The 22323-nt window shown below is 46.4% G+C and overlaps 1 long non-coding RNA gene across 1 annotated transcript; it reads right to left on the bottom strand.

The window, feature by feature from the left end:
* Positions 1-290: 290 nt before the first annotated feature.
* Positions 291-6136, bottom strand: LOC142475030 (uncharacterized). The gene is made up of 3 exons (XR_012790676.1): positions 5191-6136; positions 711-1029; positions 291-620 (listed from the first exon to the last, which is right to left on the bottom strand). It is a non-coding gene; the product is annotated as an uncharacterized LOC142475030 (long non-coding RNA).
* Between the last annotated feature and the right edge of the window lie 16187 nt (positions 6137-22323).

Raw genomic sequence — 22323 nt, 5'->3', positions numbered from 1 at the left:
CCCCGTTGTGTTTGCCTTCCCAGCCTGGGTTCATGCCTGGCTGACGGGCGGCTGATCTGTTAAATGATAATGATTAGGATTTAATAGGCTGCAATGCTTCGCGTGTCTACCAGATGGCATAAATTCATGAATTGTAATGCAGTATATATATATATACTGTGCAGTATTGCAGCCAGCGGGAATAAAATGCTTCAATCCCTGCTTGGAAAATACCTCAATGCACTCGGGCAGAAAACAGTCACAAACCTCAATACACCCGGGTATACCCGAATTCGTGGGACTGGCCGAGCTCGAATAAAGTGTGTCGCCAGTGTACTGTTGGGTAAATGTTTTGGCCATTGGTACGAAATATGCTGATCCACACTATGTCCAAAGGACACGTACACTTTATTGATCCATATCCTGTCAGAAAAACACGTACACCATATTCTGATTGGAAGAAGTCCTTAAACGTCTCTTGCTTTATGTATAAAAGCACTGCTCGCAGATCAATAAATTGGAAGTAATGAAACAGAACTGCCTTGTTTGAGTTTGTCTTTGCTTCCCCGAGCGCTTGTGCTGTCTGTTGATTGGAGTCTGTATGAAAAATCTCCCCGGGTCGAGAGTAATAAAGGACGTGCCTGCCAGTGTGAAAAGAGGGACCCTTTCAGTTCAGTTCCCTTTGAGAATTACTCCTAATAAAGTGTTTTAATTCACACATATGTACCTACCTCTGTCACACCTTATGCCACATTGTCCTCTATCTGTGGTGTATCTCTGTGATCACTTAGTGATAGACTGCTCTCGGGCTGGGGTCTGTCTCTGTGTTCAAACCCTTTCAGTTCCACCTGAAGAAAACTCACTTTGTGGCACTTGTGTCAGCTTGTCTGCGACTTTTTAATTACAACAGTGTTTTTGTTGGTTTTTTTAAGTAGCAAGAAAGTAGTCACTGGTGTGGCCTGTGGCTCCCATTCCTTTCAAACTGTGGATACATACAAGTGAGCCATCGTATATACATTACTCTCCATTAACTTCTGTTCACCTCACAAACTGTAGAGAAGAAAGAAAAGACATGTCACATTATTAACAACTTGTATCTTTTTTCAGCTCTTTGTTTATAAAATAGACATTACTTTGAGACCTCACTAACTGTCCCAATTTTAGGTTTGCAAATTGTGCGAGAAATGAGGAAGAACAGAACCTTGTGGCATTGCAGGACCACAGGAAAATCTACTACAGAACCTGCACAGACCTCCCCCCACACACAGAGCTCCTGGTCTGGTATGGAGATGAAAATGGAAAGAGCTTCATATCAAGTGGGGTACGCTAATGATGATAAAATAGGTATTAAAATACATTACAGTACATATTAACCCCTTAGTTCATGGGTCAACTAGTCATCGGTTTCCATGACTAGCTGATTACAAAGGGGATAATATAAACATTACACTACACTACACTACCAACCCCCTTTGCGACCTTAGTGGCTAATAGAGCATGGTTAGTTCTTGGTTTGTCCCGCAGGCATAAACAAAACACTACAGCTCAGATACTGTATAAAATTCTGTTCAATTGGAGTTACAAGCGCACCCGGGGAAATAATGAACTAGTGGGTGTTATTACCGCAATTTTAAAGGTGGCATATAGCAAGAGTGTTAATAATATACTGGGTGCGATATTTGGGTCAATCTCACAGTTTGGGAATTAACGCAACCGTTAATGTGTTACATACCGCATTGGGTTAATATTTCTATCATAGGTTTCTGTAATATTAATACAGAAACCTATGATCAAAATAACATTAACCCGTTTCATGCCTGTTGTTGCCAAGGTATACCGCAGGCACCAAATTGGTTAATACTTTATTAAAGAAAACATTACCTAACCCTGTTGACCCCATTAGCGGCCAGTAAAGTGTTGCCATTCTAGTTGCTAAGGTATCTGAAAAGCTAATGGACTGTCATCAGCCTATTAGTCCGGTGCTCCAAAAACTATGAGAAAAGTGTAAGGCTGGAGAAAGCTGTAAATTTGTAGTTTTGGCGTATTGGCACCAACTACACCGGCCACATACATGGGACCCCACAGGTATACCACGTATACGGTTGGAGGAGGAAGAACTAAAGAGACTTGGGGATATGGATGAGGCCAAAGTTCTGGCTTTAAAAAAACATAGTTGGGGCCCTCTGGTGACCACATCGATGTCTGATTCTAGTTTTAAGGTGTCCCAATGTTTATAAATGATCTTACGGATTTGATTGGCCTGTCAATTAAATTGAGCGATAAACAGAGGGCTAGAAAACTCATGTTTATAATCTTCCTTACGGCGAACCAAAGTACTCCTATCTTGAATACTTGCTTGTTGGAAAGCTAAGTCAACATCTTGCTTGTCCTATCCCCTTGCCACAAATTTCGCACTGAGAGCTTTTGAATTCGTTACAAATGATTGCTCGTCAGAATAAAGTCTTCTGTAATGAAGAAATTGTCCCTTGGGGATCCCACGAATAAGGGATCTGGGATGACTACTCCTGGCATGGAGGAATAAGTTTCTGGGGTGGTTTTTAAAAAAAAAAATATTAGTCTGTATTGAGTTATTCAAATCCACATAGCGTCACATCTAAAAAGTTAATATGGTGCATATCCGTCTCCAAAGTGAATTTGAGATTTACCTCATTAATATTAAGATTATTAAAGAAAGTGTTTAATGTATCTATCTCAACACACCATATAAAAAATTAAATCATCTATATAACACTTGTAAAAAACAATACGGTGACGGTGAATATTGATGCTTCTAAAAATGTGAGTAAATTCCCATAGACCCATGAAAAGATTTGCGTAAGAGGGGGCAAAAGAAGTCCCCATAGCAGTGCCTTTGTTTTGAAGGTAAAACTGGGAATCAAATAAAAAATTGTTGTGAATGAGCAGAAATAGAATACAGTCTCGAATAAATGTGCTCTGTGCCGTGGAGAGTGAAGAAGATTGCAGAAAGTGTTGAATGGCTGAAAGACCGTGATCATGTGCAATAATAGTGTATAAAGATGTGACGTCCATAGTGACTCAACAATAGTTACCACTCCCAGGTCACTCCCTCCATAGTCTAGAGAAGATCCGTAGTGTCACGGATGTAAGAAGGTTGGGCATGAACCAGCGGTTGTAAGAACCTATGCACGTACTGGGAAACACCATCAACCAAAGATCCAATGCTCGACACGATGGGTCTGCCTGGAGGGCTGTCGAGCCCCTTATGGATCTTTGGGAGATGGTGGGACACGGGCATGACGGGATGCAAACAATTAAAATATTGAAATTCCCTGGTGGTGAGTACATATAAAGTATTCCCAAGTTCTGACAAATTTTGTAAGTCCTTCTGGAATACACCCGTGGGATCTTTTTTGAGCTTAGTGTAAAAAGTCTGATCACATAACTCCCTCAGAGCTTCTGCTCTGTATTTGGATGCTGACTGGATTACAATGGCACCCCCCTTATCCGCATTTTTTATCACTATAGAGTCAGTCTCTTAGAGCTTTTAGAGTAAGACTTTCATCATAAGTCAAATTGTCAAAAGTAGGAGTGGCAAAAGAAAACCCACCTGCCAAGATCTTATGGTCCATTTCTACCAATGACTCAAAGGCAGAGATGAAAGGGCCTCTAGAACAGCCTGGTACAAATAAAGATTTTTTTTTTTTCTTGAGACCCGAGTCTATGTGACCAAAGAATGGGGGGGTGTCCATATTCGAGATGTCTGTGCAGTTCTCTTCATACAGAGTCTCCATGTCTAACAAGAATGTAGAGTCTTTCAATGTATTTACACACAATTCTGTATTAGCTGCACAACCCCTGATTCCTTCTGGAATCCCTGAATCAGTAATTTTATTAGAGTAAAGCTTTTTTAAGGCTAGTTTGCAGGTGTATTTCTGAAGGTCTATAACCGTATCAAAAAGATCAAACTTCGGAGGCGCATGCGCGACGGCAAGGAGTATGGCAGCCTGATCTCATAGCTCCCTGCCTCGCTCCCCATAAACTAGCATATAACCCACTGAAAGTGAAACCAAACGGCAGCAAAATAACATCAAAGACCGCACACAAACCTAGGATGTCACGGAAAACCCCCAAACCAGCAAAAAAAAGAGGGCTCCCAGAATATTTTGGGCCGCGGGGTGCGAGCTCAGAAATGGCGCCGGTTTCAAACGTCGGCTCAGAGACTGAGCCTGACGGGGAAGAGGAAGAATTATCCCTCAAAGAGCAAAGACCGGCAAGACAGTGTGATATCAACAGGCTATGCTCTGACCTCAAGGCATTTTTTCAGGCTGAAATCAAGGAGCTGAAGAGGGAAGTGACTGGACTAGGAGAAAGGACAGGGGTCCTGGAAAATAAGGTGGATCAATCCATCCGAGCAATCCGGAGACAAGATAAAAAATCCATGGAGCTGCAGGAGCAAATAAATGAACTGAGGGAACGTCAAGAAGACGCGGAAAACCGCGACAGACGGAACAATCTCAGAATAAGAGGGGTCCCGGAGAGCGTGCTGGACCATGAGGAGTACATCAAGCAATGGCTGGAAGCGCTGCTCCCTGAGACCCCTAAAGACGTCCTGGCTATGGACAGATGCCATAGGGCCCTGCGAGCTAAGCCTTTACAAACTGAACGACCAAGGGACATTGTGATCCGTCTACACTACTACAGGACAAAAGAGGCTGTTCTCAGCAAAACGAGACCCCTACCTGTGGTGGAATATGAGGGAGTGAGGCTCTTAATCTTCCAGGATTTATCCCCAGAGACACTGGCCCGTCGGCGAAACCTATTGCCAATTACCAAGATCTTGCGGGAGAAGGGGATTAGATACCGTTGGATCTTCCCCTTCGGCCTGCTGGTGGCTCGAGGCGGCAGATCCTTCATCATTAAAGACCTGAAAGATGGACCCTCCTTCCTGCACAAGCTGGGCCTGGAAGAGGCCCCTGGGGGGACTCCCCCGACGAGCCCAACCCCAGACCCTATCTGGACACAGTCCCCGAAATCCCCCTGAGCACGTCGGGATAAAGACTAGAGAGATGAGACATTAATTTAACTAAGTTCCATGTTACGCGGCTGTTTGGTTAAGCTGCCAAAGTAGATAAGCCAAATCCCAAAGTTTGCAAACACAAGAGGTCCCTCGGTGCAGTGCCCCAACAGTAAGATGAACGCTGAAATAAAAAGAATCATACACTCATTTACCTCATGAGAGCTCCGGGCGCATCGTTGAAGATTTCGCTGGATTTGCCATGACACGCACGAAGGTCCCCTGCAAAGAAGATGGCGACGATGCACGAGGCTGCTGGCATCCACGGTGAGACGCAGGAGCCGGAAGGCAGATGCAGGCTGGAGACAGGAGAGCGCGCCCACACCTCCGCACGAGTCGCAAGCTGGATCCAAAATGGCGACGGGCCGGAAGGACGTCATCAGGCAGGAAGCGGAACCGGCAAAGGAGGCGCCATCTTGGAGGAGGCAGCAAAGAGGAAGGCCCCGAGAGGTGACTGGGGCGCGCCGGAGCAGGACAACATTCTCCGCAGGCAGAAAGTGGCCAGCTATAGCTAGATTTTCAAAAAAAAAGCGGGCTGCAGAGAGGTAGAAGCATTAAACCCCGGCACGATCGGGACACACGGAAGCCCCAAAAAGGGGAAAGAGTAAGGAGCGGAGCGAGGAAGGAGCCAGGAGGGAGGGACTCGAGCCTAAAAGGGGGAGGAGGAAGGAGCAGAAGGCAACAGTCCTAACACCAAAGAGGGGAAGAGGGCAGTAGTGGAAGGCAGATTAGAGACAATAGAGAAAACAGTCTAAGTAGGTGAGTATAGAGGGTTAGGAATGTAGGTTATAATAGACATGTAAGGGGGAACGCGGAAGAGGAGGAGAGCAAGGGGAGGCAGATAGAGGGAGTAGAGGGAGTCGACGAGGGAATAGAAGGAGGTTAGGGAAGTGTGGACGAGTGAGCAGCGAGCAAGACGACAAAGTACGTGGTAGGAGGGGGCTAACACACTAGGAGGGTATCAACAGGAGAAGGAGAGAAGAAAAGGTTAGAACAAAATGGTAGAAGTAGTTAAGAGGGAAGCAGGAGGAATGACGGATTTCGAAGGTATGAGCAGGCAGTAGAAAGAAACAAGAGGAAGGCTGAATAGAGAGATGGATGAATCAAGTAAGTGTCAGTGAGCCTAAAGTAAGGAGGATAAGGAGAAGGTCCCAGAGAGGTACACGGAGCTAGGATAGGGGGAGAGGCGAAAAAACTATAGGGTCGGGTGCTCAGAGGAGAAAAAGCATAGAGGCGGGTCAAAGACAGATGTCGCAGGGAACGAAATTCAACGACCACAGACGGGGGCCTTTTCATGAAGACATTTACAGCGCTACCGTAGAAAGGGATCCAGGATAAGCGGGATTTGGTTAGTTCACCCAAAGTTCAGGGGTTAGGAAGTGTTAGATAATTAGGGGAAGCGAGGCAGGAGCGGCGGGGGGAGGCCTGCTCCGAAGTCTGCATGGGCCAGGCGCTAGTGATGGGGAGAAAAATCCCTAGGAGCACTAGTGCAACCCTTTGGGTTGGATGTTCGGGGAGAGGAGTTAAACACCTTACCTCAAGGCCGAACATTCTGAACGAGAGTCACAAGCCCAAAGGAGGAAGTCTCGGAGAGAGGAGAGAGGCGGGAGATCGCCGAGACAGATCAATTGTTATTAAAATTAATGTATGTGGTGTTGTGTATGTGTCCACCCCCCTGTCCCCTTTTGTCACCCCCCTGTTTCCCCGTGTGTGTCCCCCTCCCTTCATCCCTACAGATGGGGTCATCAAGCTAAAGGTGGCTGGTGCTCACGGGAAGCGCAGACGGGGTCTTGCCAGAGGCGGCAGAGAACAACTACGACAGCCGGAACAGCACAGCTCTGCTCATGAGTAAGGATATAGTTCTAATATCCCATAATGTTAAGGGCCTGAATAGCCCGGCGAAAAGGCGAGTTGCATTTAGAGACTATAGACGTAAGGGCGCAGAAGTACTCTTCTTACAAGAGACACATTTCTCCCAAACTAACTTCCCCAAGTATTTCGATAAAAATTTCCGAACCCATTTCCTAGCATCAGATCACGTTAAAAAAAGAGGGGTCGCTATTCTAATTCATAATCATATCCCATATAGACATGACAAAACATACCAGGACAAAGAAGGGAGATTCCTGATCATCACGGGCTTCATCCGAGAAGCTCCAATAACATTCGCTACTGTATACGCCCCAAATGATAACGCCACATCCTTTTTCAATAGCTTCTTCATTAAACTAAGTAAAGTTGCAAACGGCAATATCATACTGGCAGGCGACTGGAACAGAGTCCTTAACCCTAGTCTGGACCGCTGCACGACCACTAACAAACCACATAGACAGGACGTATTAACTCTAACTAATGGTATAGCCAATTGTCAACTAATTGACATATGGAGAGAACTACATCAAGGAGAACGAGAGTATACTTTCTACTCTCACCCACATAACTCATACAGTAGGATAGACTACTTCCTCGTGTCTAACGGTATGGTCCCTGGGGTCTCTCGCACAGAGATCCATGATATTTCATGGTCAGACCATGCACCAATAGAGCTGCGGTGCACACTAATCCCGCTGGATAGACCTAGAGCGAACTGGAAACTAAATGAGATCCTGTTAAAGATCCCGGATCTCGGAAGAGAAGTAGGAGCTAGAATTCAGGAATACTTTGAGGAGAATGAGGGTAGTGTGGCATCACAAGCTACATTGTGGGAGGCTCATAAGGCGACTCTCAGGGGGACATTGATGAATTTGGCAGCCAAACGAAAAAGGGAAAGAGAGGAAAAAACTAAGGCCCTAGACACCCAAATAGCAGAACTCTCTACCCTGCATAAAGCTAATAAACAGGCACATATACTCAAACAACTATTAGACACTAAAATTAAACTCAACCTCCTCCTTACCTCCCAGGCTGAGAAGGAAATGGCTTGGTCTAACCGGAAATTCTATGAAAAAGCGAACAAACCTGATACACTACTTGCCAATAAGCTAAAAAAGAAGCTTCCAAATAACTCTATTCACGCAATTCGAAACCAACAGGGTGACCTTACCTCCATACCTGGGAAAATAGTGGAGCAATTTAAAGCCTACTATGAAAAACTCTATAATGGGGACAAGGTCACCCACAGCAGGAAAACGAGGGACCTATTGTCCACTTTCCTGAAAGAGGCAAATTTACCAACCTTGGCAAGGGCAGAGCGGGAGGCACTACAGGCGGACTTTACCCTGAAAGAACTCAAAGAAGTCATCAAAGCATTAAAACCGGCCAAAGCACCGGGGCCCGATGGCTTCTCTAACCTATATTATAAGAAATATATTAAAATTCTAGCCCCACATATGCTAAAATTGTTTAATGGTATACTAGAGGGGGACTCCTTCCCAGCACAGATGCTCCAGGCGTCTATCTCGGTGATCCACAAACCTGGAAGGGACCCGGCAGACTGTAAGAGCTACCGGCCCATTTCACTGATCAATTCGGACATCAAAATCTACTCTAAACTTATAGCGAACAGGGTGGGTAATGTCCTTCCCAGGTTAATTCACACGGATCAAGTAGGGTTTATCGGAGGAAGGCAAGCGGCAGACAACACCAGAAGAATCATAGACTTGATTGATCTGGCCCAAAAGAAAAATATACATTCTATGGTGTTGAGTCTAGACGCGGAGAAAGCCTTCGATAGAATAGACTGGCCCTACTTATCAGCGACGCTTGGGGCGTTTGGCTTTGGGGGACGTCTCATGCGGGCCATCATGGCATTGTATGAGAGCCCTACGGCGAGAGTGAGGCACCAGGGTTTTCCCTCTGAGCAATTCCACATAAAAAGTGGAACGAGACAGGGATGTCCACTTTCGCCGCTGCTGTTTGCGTTATGTGTAGAGCCCCTGGCAGCCCACATACGAAATAGCCCCGACATCTCGGGAATCTCAATTGATGAGCATGAGTTCAAGGCCGCCTTGTATGCAGACGATGTCATTCTAACATTATCTAAACCGCTCACGTCCCTTCCTAATGTTTTTGAAATCCTGAACAAATTTAATCATGTCTCCGGTTTTAAGATTAATCAGTCTAAATCAGAAGCCCTCAATATAAATCTTCCCAAAGAAGTAGAAAAACTGATTGATCTTAACTTCAATTTCAAATGGCAACCCTCCGCAATCAAATATTTAGGGGTATATCTTACACGGGACTACAAAACTCTATATAAAGCAAACTTTCCCAGGTTAATAAAGACGCTGAGAGAGGATCTCAGAATATGGGCAAAGGGGGGCATCTCTTGGATTGGAAGGATACAAAGCGTGAAGATGAATCTCCTTCCAAGGATGTTATATCTTTTCCAAAGCCTACCCATACCATTGGTGCATTCGGACATCCTCTCCCTCCAGTCAGCAATAATGAAATTCATTTGGAATAAGAAAAACCCACGAATTGCTAAGGGTATCCTGACAAGACCCACAACCAGGGGAGGCCTAGCGGTACCTTGTTTGTTCGCTTATTATAAAGCGGCTCAATTAGCCCAAATTCTCCAATGGCACACAGACCCAAGCCTTAGGAGATGGGTAGAGTTGGAGAAAAAATGTTGTGCGCCGATTGATATCCAAACGTTGATCTGGCTGCCCAAGGCAAGGGCGCGCCAGATCGGCACACCACTACAGACCATTGCCAATTCTATTCGGGTGTGGGAGGCCTCCAAATTTAGTTGTAACTTAACTACAAAGGCATCTCTTATGACGCCAATCATCGGCAACCCAGACTTCGCTCCGGGCCTAACCAGTAAGAATATGAAATATTGGATGCAGGCGGGCATTATCCGACTGTATGATCTGAGGGACAGGATAAGTATACAATCATTTGAACAAATTAAATCCGCAAAAAATATCCCAAATACAGAATTTTTTAAGTACCTTCAGATCAGGGATTTCTATAACAAAACTGCAGTTAGACCAAAACGCACTAATTTTGAGCAGCTGTGTTCCAGAGATACGGACACAAGGGGACTCACATCCAGGATGTATGGGGAAGTGGTCTGTCCGAAATTGACAAGCGAGACCCGGCCAATCTACATGCGACAGTGGGAGACAGACCTAGGGGAGACATTAGAGGACGAGGAGTGGGAGCAGATCATACAAGCAGCGGCTAAAAGCTCCATCTGTACCACACTAAGGGAGAACGCGTATAAGGTCCTGATGCGGTGGTACTACACCCCAACTAGATTGGCTAAATTTGTTAAGGGCTACTCCCCGCTTTGCCCGAAACAGTGCGGGGAGACGGCCGACCTGCAACACATGCTGTGGTCTTGCGCTAAAGTGGTCCCGATTTGGGAACAGATTAGAGATTGGTTACAGCGGATTCTCGGTTGGGAGATCCCCCTGGACCCGTGGTTGTTCCTGTTGGGCAGACGGATCCAGGGTATGCCAAATGCGACACACAAATTAATAACGCATTTCGCAATTGCCACTAGGTGCGAGATTGCAGCATTATGGAAGCAGCCAGCAATTCCAGTTATCCCAAAGATTCGGAATCGAATTTGGCTCGTTTGTCGGATGGAACAATTAACGAGTTTAGTTAATGACACCGGCACAAATTTCCTGAAAGTCTGGTCACCATGGCTAGCACAGACGGACATCCCCGGGGTGGACACCACCGCAATTCTGCTATAATAATCGAGAACGCGTTCTCCTTTGGAGGGCAGAAGCCAATAGACACATAGAGACGTACAGATAGAAGACAGCCCCCTAAGTATCAAGGAACAACCCGACGACCCTACTGTACAACGGCAAGGTGTTTAACTAGCACTAGAAACAGGTTTGCAAACAGAACCACCTCTACGGAGAAGGCGGTGAAACTCATAAACGGACCCCCCGACGGCAGAAACTTCTGGAGCAGACTCCCCCCCCCCCCCTCTTGTCCGATGTCCGGTTTGTCCTGTTTGTCTTTTATGTACTGTCTCTGTATTAAAACAAAGTAGCCTTAATACGTGACAGATGTTATTAAAGAGAATAAGAAAATAAGATGTTGGGGGATGGGAATGCAATGGGCTGTGATATATTGTCAGACTGTGTATCCCCAATAAAGAAAATTGAAGTGGAAAAAAAAAAAAAAAAGGCACGACAGACAGGAAGCCCGTAAAAGACATCACGTCAGCAGGAACACCCTGGGTCGACCCTCTCCCCCCCCCCTCCCTCCCTTGTCCGTCGTCTGGTTTGTCTTGTCTGTCCTGTATGTGTTGTCCTTGTCCTGTACTGTGGCAGTTATCGTAGCCCGATAAATGATTAAAAAATATTATTGGGGGGAAGTAACACAATGGGATGTGATACAATGTATGATGATGTGACCCCAATAAAGAAAAATTTGAAGTTGAAAAAAAAAAAGATCAAACTTCTTGTAAGGAGCAAAATTAAGTCCTTTGTTCAACAACAGAATCTGTTCAGATGTTAACATCGTGTCCGAGATATTATTAACATTATTAATTGACGCATTCAGGAGTATTTCTTCTTCTTGCCGAATCCGTTTAGCCAGCCTGTTTTTCTTTCCGTGTCTTGGTCTCTTCCGTTTTTTGGATGTGAACTAGAAGGCGTCATGAACGCAGATCTGGCTTGTTCCTCACAGGATACATTGTAGCGTTTCTTCTCTTTGGATCCTTTGTCAGGGGAATCCCTTATGTAATGATCGATCCTGGAGAAGGAGACAGATGGCTTATCAGTCGTATCAAAGTGTCCGTATAGCGAGTCTTGAGAATAGATTTCTTAGGATTTTGATTTTGTTGATCGGTCCCTTTGTTTCACTTACGTGGAGTTGAATGGAAGGGTACCCATTGTTGCTTTGTGTCTCTGGCTGTTGTCCTCTGCCAGAAGTAAATTTGGTTCTTCTCATAATCAACAGGGTCACGTTCAAACTTGTCTTTCTTTTTGGACATGAATGCTTTCTCCATTTTCTCTGTTTTTCAAGAGGACATCATCATTGTGGGAAATTTGATCCATAGATTCCAACTTCATCAATTCTGATTTCAATAATTTAATGTCCGGTTGTAAACCAGCCTTTTCTGTGGCTTTTGACTGGATTATAAGTTCCATACGTTTATTGGAACAGTCCATCTAGGATCAGTTTCCACTTCTTCTCGAACTCAATATTGCAAAAACCAAAATAAGGCATTTTTCAGCCTCAAGCCTCTCGGAATACGATTTAACTAGTAAATAGTTCTCCAAACTGGTGATATCCCACCATATCTTGTGGCAGGAGTTTTTCTAGTCTGACAAAATGGTCAATCAAATCCGCAGGGTCGTCACATGCCAAATTTGTTATTTTGTCATCAAAGACATGTTACGCTCTCTTTTAGAATTGTTGGCACAATCATGTACAAATGTATTGGATAGTCTAGATCATCCAAATCCACCCGAACTTGTAAAAAAGAAACCTCTCTTTGAGGAATTGAGTAAACAAAATTATTGTATGTTTTGAGCTCCCTGGAGATACAATGCATCTGAAAAGATAGTGGACTGTCATCAGCCCATTAGTTCGGTGCTCCAAAAACTATGAGAAAAATGTAAGGCTGGAGAAAGCTGTATATTTTACGAATGAATAAATCCTTAATATCTTCACCTGTTCCTGTCTGTGAGTGCAAGTCACTATTCAAGAGGGTAAGTAGAGTTGGTATATATAGAAACCATAGACTTGTTTATTGATGTCTCTAATAGCATAAAATCAATGTGGCTCTACTGCAACTGGCTAAGCATCTTCAGCACAATAACGTTGCAGTAGTTACTCACGATCACCAGGCAGGTTTGTGATGGCTCAAGTGTAGCCTGAATCCCCGCGAAGCAGGCGGACTCACTCCGAAGGTCCCAAGGGTAAGCGCACAGGGTGTAAGTTCAGGAGCGATCACAAAATGGGCATCTGACGACTGCAGCAAGGCGCAATCCCCCGCTGAGCAAACAACCTCGCTCTGGAGGTCCCGAAGGTAAGCGTCAGAATATGAAAGCAGGAGCGGTCACTGTGATGGTAGCGTCAGACAGGGTTATAATATACACACAAAAATTACTTCACTGGGTTGAACTGAATGCGACTAAGATATAATAAAAAAAGTTTATTCCTTGGAAAAGGTGAACACACAGAATTATACAATTAACGCACAAGATATGAACACTTACTTAGGGTTTGGGAAATGAAGCAGTCAGGAACGGGACTGGCAATTCATTCGGGATACAAAACGAAGTCACAACGAATAACACTAACACTGGATATAGGGCTGACCCTCATTTATATAGGGTTTGAGTCCTATACCTTAACATGGGATTTCAACACACTAAATCAAAGGCGTCTTTGGGTCTACTAACCTGATCACTGGCCCATCATAGCCTTTATTAAAGGTGTGACACACAATACGTTGCATAAGTACTCAGGGATTGTTCTCCCCCGCCCTGGCATTCACATGCAGGATGGGGGAGAGCCTTTAGCTAAGGGCTCATTGTAGACCACTTGTCACACCCTGACCATTTAGCATATTACAGAGACCATCTCTTTTCCTGTGACGTGAATGACATTCCAACTATATGAACAACATTGTCATTGGGTGAAATGAATTATGCTAAATTACTAATACATTTTTTAAATATTTTGCTTTGTGTTAACAGTTTGACACTTGTTACATGTAGGTCACATCAACACACATGTGTGACTTATACATACACATGTGGCAATGTAAAACTAATCTTTACAATTAATTGATACCATTACTAATCACATACATTGCAACATATAAGATGTACAAAGCATTGGTGTGATTACAGGCATTCGTGCATGGAGTGTTATGATCACTCATGTGCATCCGTGATTAATCACCTCCCCTAAGGAAAAAATTAGCAGCATTTATCCCCTTCTCTCCACCCACCCCTATATTAGATTAATGGAATTTTTAAGGAAACATACATTAAATGTGATGTCATGTCACTAATCATTTTCAAATACAATGCACATGAAACCTCAATAGTAGCTAAACGCATGTACATGATACAGAAACGAGATGTATGTAAGATTTCAAGTTGACAACTATGTTGGGTTTATACATCCTATAATTATACGTATATAGAGGTAGGCACATCTTATGACAGATGTCAGTTCATATACATACCATGATCAGTCATAGAGGAGATATTGCTTGAAGATGAGGAGGAGCGCTCCTCCTCATCTTAAAAGCAATACAAATCCACCATCCTGGGATCTGGAACTGTCCCATCAGAGGAAGTTGAGCTGCCTATTTTACACTTTTATTTATTCACTATTGGTGTGAGATATATTTGTGTATTTAAGTTGTATTCTTAACAACATTATTGGTTCATCATTTGGGGGCGCCCAGTCCATCCCCCACTCCCTCCCCTTCCCCTTTCCCCACATCCCCTTATTTTTGCATAGAGGAGATATACCTATGAAAAAATGGAACAATATATAAATTGCAAACATTGACATGACATCTTCATTAACGTAAGCAACACATGAAAGTGTCTATTTGGTGTTACATATGAAACACCATGTATATTTTGACACATAAAATATGAAAAGCAGCCAGGTGTACATCAAATTGATGCGCATGTAATAGTGTAACAATAACATTGTATGTAACCATACTGCAAGAATGAATGCCTATGGCCATACTATGTGTATTGTGTTTGGATAATCAACAACACAATGTTACGAAATTACTGTTACGCCGGTGCTGCCCGCAGACCAGACACGTCCACTGTGCTGAGGTGGGACGTAGGGATACACGCACCCGCAGCAAAGGGAGCGTGTCCGGAGTGTGGTGTTATAGTTGCCAGGCCAGGTATAGTAATGAAGACAATACTTGCCGGTACCGGTAGTAGAGGAGGAGGAGTAGTTATTGCCGTTGCCAAGATCAGGGATGCCAGAAGTCACGAATTCCAGGTAGAGCCAAAGTCGAGAGCCAGAGGGGGTAGTCGTCCAATCCGCGTCAATACCTGAGGAGTCACTGAGAGAATAGTCAAATGCTTCCATACAGAACTATGTCGAGCGACGAGTGATGGGAAGCACAGGCATAATAAGGCTGGGCAGGCCAATGGGAAAAGGGGGCAGGCCTGGAGGACTGCAAGGAGTCCTCCCTGATAGGAGGGAGGTGTTACAGCCCAGCTGAGTGTAATCATTGATTTGCATTGAACTGTGTGATGCTTGGGGGCGACGCCTCACTGCAGAAGCAGTGGTTAAAAGTGCTCTGTTAGGCGTGTGCTCTGTAAGCTGAGACTGTATGCACATAACGTCTGAGGCTGGCGTGCGTATAGGAGGGCGTGGGCGTGCCCGGCGCTGAGCAGAGGAATCGCCGAGGGGAGTGATCCCGCGATGGCGGCAGGGGCGAGGAGCCATGGAGGCCGGTAAGGCAGGATTATTTTGTGTGTCCAGGGACTCACTGCGGAGAGGGAGTGCTTTGTGTGGGAAGCGAGGAGAACGCTGATTCCTGACAGTACCCCCCTCTTCAGGAACGGCCTCAGGACGGTCCAAGAACGGTTTCTCTGAAAACTTTTTCCTGAAGGACTTAAGAAGGGCCGGGGCATGAATGTCCTTTGAAGGTACCCAGGATCTCTCTTCAGGGCCAAAGCCCTTCCACTGCACCAAGAACTGAAGCTGACCCCTGGATAGGCGAGAATCCAAAAGAGAGTGAACTTCGTATTCCTCGTTATTTTGTACAGTAATGGGATCCGGTTTACGAGTCTGATCCAGAAAGAAGTGACTGGAGATAAATGGTTTTAAGAGGGACACATGGAAGACATTGGGAATCTTCATACGGGGTGGTAGTTGGAGCCGGAATGCCACAGGATTGATTTGTTCGCAAATAGGGAAGGGACCCAGGAACTTAGGTGCCAGTTTAGGAGATGGTACCTTGAGGTGGATATTCCTAGAGGAGAGCCATACCAAATCCCCTGGTTTGTAACTGGGCGCCGAACGATGACGACGATCGGCCTGTAGTTTCGATCTGCGGGAGGAGTTGAGAAGGGTAGACTGAATCCTGGACCATGCGGTTTGGAGGGAAGAAATGCGTTCATCTACGGCTGGTACTCCAGAAGGAATGTTGGGGATGGGAAGACAGGGAGGGTGGAACCCATAATTTATAAAGAAGGGTGACTCCCGGGTGGACTCGTTTTTTGCAGAATTGACGGCATACTCTGCCCAAGAGAGGAGTTGAGCCCAATCATCCTGGAAATCGGATATAAAACATCTCAAGTACTTCTCCAGGGATTGATTGATTCTCTCCGTTTGTCCATTGGACTGAGGATGATAGGCGGAAGAGAAGGAAGAAGAGATGCCCAATTTCTTCGTGAAAGCTCTCCAAAACTTTGATACGAACTGAGAACCTCTGTCAGACACAATGGACTAAGGGATCCCATGAATCCAGAAAATTTGCTCCGTAAAGATATCAGCAAGGGCGGGGGAGGTGGGTAATCCTTTAAGTGGAATGAAATGGGACATCTTCGAGAACCTGTCCACGACCACCAAGATAGTGTTCATTCCTCTGGACCTGGGCAACTCCACGATGAAGTCCATAGAAATGTGGGACCAGGGGCGGTCGGGAACTGGAAGGGGTAACAGAAAACCCTGAGGCTTTTGACGGAGAGTCCTGCTTTGAGCGCACGTGGGGCATGCGCGGGTAAACTCCAGAATATCTTGAGACATCCTTGGCCACCAGAAATTCCGACGAATGAGATCAGTTGTCTTCTTAAAACCTGGATGACCTGCAGATTTAGAGGAGTGACCCCAAGACAGGACCTCTGGAACAAATTTGGATGGTACAAAGAGTTTGTTGTCGGGAACGACCAAGTCCTTGGGAATGCGTCTCTGTGAGTGCAAAATCTTGTCAAGATTCTTGAAAGTAGACGTGGCGAGAATCCTCTGATGTGGAAGGATAGTCTCCAACGATTCCTCTGGCCTCTCTTCAGAAGAATGTATACGGGAGAGTGCGTCTGCTTTTACGTTCTTGGTCCCGGGAATATAGGACAGGTGAAAATCGAATCGAAAAAAAAAGAGCCCAACGAGCCTGTCGTGGACCAAGGCGTCGAGCGTTCTCTATGTAAAGAAGGTTATTGTGGTCCGTGAGAATAGTAAACGGCTCTTTTGACCCCTCCAGCAGGTGTCTCCACTCTTGAAGAGCCATCTTCACGGCCAGAAGTTCCCTGTTACCCACATCATAGTTCCTCTCGGCAGACGAGAATTTCTTAGAAAAATATGCACAGGGATGTAATTTATCTTGGGGCGTGGGTCTCTGAGAAAGAACGGCACCAGCGCCGCAATCAGAAGCGTCGACCTCCAGGACGAAGGGAAGTTCGATGTTGGGATGACGGAGAATAGGTGCGGATATAAAGGCTTTCTTGAGTGTCTCGAATGCGGAGATGGCCTCGGGTGACCAAGCAGAAGGATCAGCTCCTTTTTTGGTGAGCGCAGTGAGGGGTGCCACAATGGTGGAAAAACTCCGTATAAACTTACGATAGTAATTAGCGAACCCTAAAAAACGTTGTATGGCTTTGAGAAAGTTGGGTCTTGGCCATTCAGTGACTGCTTGAAGTTTAGCGGAGTCCATCATAAATCCCTCATCGGAAATGATATACCCCAGGAACGGAGTAGAGGTCGTATGAAAGGTGCACTTCTCCAGTTTGGCGTACAAATGGTGTTCACGGAGACGGGAAAGAACGTAGGAGGTGTGGCGTATATGGTCTTGGAGATCTTTGGAAAAAATCAGGATATCATCCAAGTATACAATAACAAAAATATTGAGTACCTTACGAAAGACGTCGTTGATGAAATCCTGGAAGACAGCGGGAGCATTACATAAGCCAAAAGGCATTACTAGATATTCGTAGTGTCCACTACGCGTGTTGAAGGCCGTCTTCCATTCATCCCCCTTCCTGATGCGCACCAGGTTATAGGCACCACGTAAATCCAACTTGGAAAAAATCTTGGCCCCCTGTAATTTATCGAACAGTTCGGTAATAAGGGGAAGGGGGTAACGATTTTTAATAGTGATGTGGTTTAAACCCCTGTAGTCGATGCAAGGCCTCAACGACCCGTCCTTTTTCTTGACGAAGAAAAACCCAGCCCCTGCTGGGGAATTGGAGTGACGAATAAAGCCTTTCTTGAGATTCTCCTGGATATATTCATCCATAGCGTGAGATTCAGGTAATGACAAGGGGTAGGTCTTGGACTTGGGTAGGGAGTAACCTGGAACTAGATCGATCGGACAATCGTAAGTCCTGTGTGGCAGCAAGAGGTCTGACTGTACCTTATTGAAAACGTCCCGGAATTGATGGTAAACGGAAGGTAGAATAACTTCGGGAACAGAGGTATTGGCCAGCAGTTGATGAGTCTCGCCTGACCTCGGCCTCCAGGAAATGGGGGCAGAGGAAGTCCAGTCAATGAGAGGATTGTTAAGCTGTAGCCAAGGAAGACCAAGGGTGATGGGTATCCCAGGAGCGTGAATGGCATCGAGAACTAAGATCTCCCTGTGCAGATGTGAGGACAGAAGCAAGGGAGCCGTCTCTAAGGAGATGTGGGCCGGGGTAAGAGGACGTCCATCGATACCAACGAGTGCGATGGGAACCTTCTTTCTCACGAGTGGTATGCGGTTTAACCTGGCGAATTCAAGATCCACAAAGTTTCCTCCAGCTCCTGAGTCAATGAAAGCGGCGGTAGAAGTCTTGAACTTATCGCCTGAAAGGGAGACTGGAAATGTAAGTTTCTTAGGGAGTTCACCTTTAGAAAGGGGACGTGGAAACATTACACCCAGAGAGAGCCCCTCTGTACTCACTGGGTGTTCCCGTCCCGGACGCAGTGGACACTCCCGAACCAGATGTTCCATGGATCCGCAGTAGAAACACAAAGTCCCGGCGTGCCGGAACTGCCGTATCGGTGTGCGGATGCGTTGTACCCCCAATTGCATTGGCTCTGGCAACTCCAGTGCAGGACGAAGAGGTGTGGTAGCACTTGAGGGAGCAGGAGTGCTGCTGAGAGTACTGGAGAACGGAACTTGAAAGTTATGGAAGCGAGTGCGCTGACGCTCTGAGCGGCGTACCTGGATGCGTTGATCCACTCGGACGGCCAAATCAATCAGGACCTCCAGTTGATCCGGCCTGGATTGGCGAGAGAGTTCGTCCTTGATGGGATCTGCCAGGCCTTGCCAGAATACGGAGACGAGAGCCTCTTGTCCCCAGTTAGTCTCGGCTGCTAGAGTCCGGAATTCCACAGCATACTGCGTCACCATTCGCCGTCCCTGCGTGATCTGGAGGAGAGAAACAGATGCCATCTCCCGACTAGCGGGGGAATCGAATACCCGTTGAAACTCGGCTTTAAATGCTGGGTAATCTTGGGTAAGGTCAGAACGTCGCTCCCAAACCGGGGAAGCCCAAGCCAGGGCGCTGCCAGTGAGGAGATTATAAATGTAGGCTACCTTCTTGCGATCAGTATTGTAGAGATGGGGGGCCATTTCAAACTGCACCTCACTGGTTTAGGAAACCCCTACAATCTTGCGGTTCACCTGCATAAGGCTTGGGAGGAGGAATCCTTACATCTGAGCTGTTAACTGCACTTGCGGAGTGGGGGCTTACATCTGGCGGGGTCGCTGTCGGTACGCTGTATGAGAGTACTGCGACCTGGCGTGTAAGGGCCACAATTTGATCCGCCATGGCCTGGTTTTGCTGGAGCAGATTAGAGAGAAACTGCTGTAGTTCGGTCTGGTCTGCGTCTTGTGGGCTCGACATAATGTTACGCCGGTGCTGCCCGCAGACCAGACCCGTCCCCTGTGCTGAGGTGGGACGTAGGGATACACGCACCCGCAGCAAAGGGAGCATGTCCGGAGTGTGGTGTTATAGTTGCCAGGCCAGGTATAGTAATGAAGACAATACTTGCCGGTACCGGTAGTAGAGGAGGAGTAGTTATTGCCATTGCCAAGATCAGGGATGCCAGAAGTTACGAAGTCCAGGTAGAGCCAAAGTCGAGAGCCAGAGGGGGTAGTTGTCCAATCCGCGTCAATACCTGAGGAGTCACTGAGAGAATAGTCAAATGCTTCCATACAGAACTATGTCGAGCGACGAGTGATGGGAAGCACAGGCATAATAAGGCTGGGCAGGCCAATGGGAAAAGGGGGCAGGCCTGGAGGACTGCAAGGAGTACTCCCTGATAGGAGAGAGGTGTTACAGCCCAGCTGAGTGTAATCATTGATTTGTATTGAACTGTGTGATGCTTGGGGGCGACGCCTCACTGCAGAAGCAGTGGTTAAAAGTGCTCTGTTAGGCGTGTGCTCTGTAAGCTGAGACTGTATGCACATAACGTCTGAGGCTGGCATGCGTATAGGAGGGCGTGGGCGCACCCGGCGCTGAGCAGAGGAATCGCCGAGGGGAGTGATCCCGCGATGGCGGCAGGGGCGAGGAGCCATGGAGGCCGGTAAGGCAGGATTATTTTGTGTGTCCAGGGACTCACTGCGGAGAGGGAGTGCTTTGTGTGGGAAGCGAGGATAACGCTGATTCCTGACAGTACCCCCTTCTTCAGGAATGGCCTCAGGACGGTCCAAGAACGGTTTCTCTGGAAACTTTTTCCTGAAGGACTTAAGAAGGGCCGGGGCATGAATGTCCTTTGAAGGTACCCAGGATCTCTCTTCAGGGCCAAAGCCCTTCCACTGCACCAAGAACTGAAGCTGACCCCTGGATAGGCGAGAATCCAAAAGAGAGTGAACTTCGTATTCCTCGTTATTTTGTACAGTAATGGGATCCGGTTTACGAGTCTGATCCGGAAAGAAGTGACTGGAGATAAATGGTTTTAAGAGGGACACATGGAAGACATTGGGAATCTTCATACTGGGTGGTAGTTGGAGCCGGAATTCCACAGGATTGATTTGTTCGCAAATAGGGAAGGGACCCAGGAACTTAGGTGCCAGTTTAGGAGATGGTACCTTGAGGTGGATATTCCTAGAGGAGAGCCATACCAAATCCCCTGGTTTGTAACTGGGCGCCGAACGATGACGACGATCGGCCTGTAGTTTCGATCTGCGGGAGGAGTTGAGAAGGGTAGACTGAATCCTGGACCATGCGGTTTGGAGGGAAGAAATGCGTTCATCTACGGCTGGTACTCCAGAAGGAATGTTGGGGATGGGAAGACAGGGAGGGTGGAACCCATAATTTATAAAGAAGGGTGACTCCCGGGTGGACTCGTTTTTTGCAGAATTGACGGCATACTCTGCCCAAGAGAGGAGTTGAGCCCAATCATCCTGGAAATCGGATATAAAACATCTCAAGTACTTCTCCAGGGATTGATTGATTCTCTCCGTTTGTCCATTGGACTGAGGATGATAGGCGGAAGAGAAGGAAGAAGAGATGCCCAATTTCTTCGTGAAAGCTCTCCAAAACTTTGATACGAACTGAGAACCTCTGTCAGACACAATGGACGAAGGGATCCCATGAATCCGGAAAATCTGCTCCGTAAAGATATCAGCAAGGGCGGGGGAGGTGGGTAATCCTTTAAGTGGAATGAAATGGGACATCTTCGAGAACCTGTCCACGACCACCAAGATAGTGTTCATTCCTCTGGACCTGGGCAACTCCACGATGAAGTCCATAGAAATGTGGGACCAGGGGCGGTCGGGAACTGGAAGGGGTAACAGAAAACCCTGAGGCTTTTGACGGAGAGTCTTGCTTTGAGCGCACGTGGGGCATGCGCGGGTAAACTCCAGAATATCTTGAGACATCCTTGGCCACCAGAAATTCCGACGAATGAGATCAGTTGTCTTCTTAAAACCTGGATGACCTGCAGATTTAGAGGGGTGACCCCAAGACAGGACCTCTGGAACAAATTTGGATGGTACAAAGAGTTTGTTGTCGGGAACGACCAAGTCCTTGGGAATGCGTCTCTGTGAGTGCAAAATCTTGTCAAGATTCTTGAAAGTAGACGTGGCGAGAATCCTCTGATGTGGAAGGATAGTCTCCAATGATTCCTCTGGCCTCTTTTCAGAAGAATGTATACGGGAGAGTGCGTCTGCTTTTACGTTCTTGGTCCCGGGAATATAGGACAGGTGAAAATCGAATCGAGAGAAAAAAAGAGCCCAACGAGCCTGTCGTGGACCAAGGCGTCGAGCGTTCTCTATGTAAAGAAGGTTATTGTGGTCCGTGAGAATAGTAAACGGCTCTTTTGACCCCTCCAGCAGGTGTCTCCACTCTTGAAGAGCCATCTTCACGGCCAGAAGTTCCCTGTTACCCACATCATAGTTCCTCTCGGCAGACGAGAATTTCTTAGAAAAATATGCACAGGGATGTAAT

The sequence above is a fragment of the Ascaphus truei genome, unplaced genomic scaffold (assembly GCF_040206685.1).
Source record: "Ascaphus truei isolate aAscTru1 unplaced genomic scaffold, aAscTru1.hap1 HAP1_SCAFFOLD_1063, whole genome shotgun sequence".
Lineage (NCBI taxonomy): Eukaryota > Metazoa > Chordata > Amphibia > Anura > Ascaphidae > Ascaphus > Ascaphus truei.
Note: the sequence above shows the minus strand (reverse complement) of the source record. Positions and strands in the feature narration are given on the sequence as shown.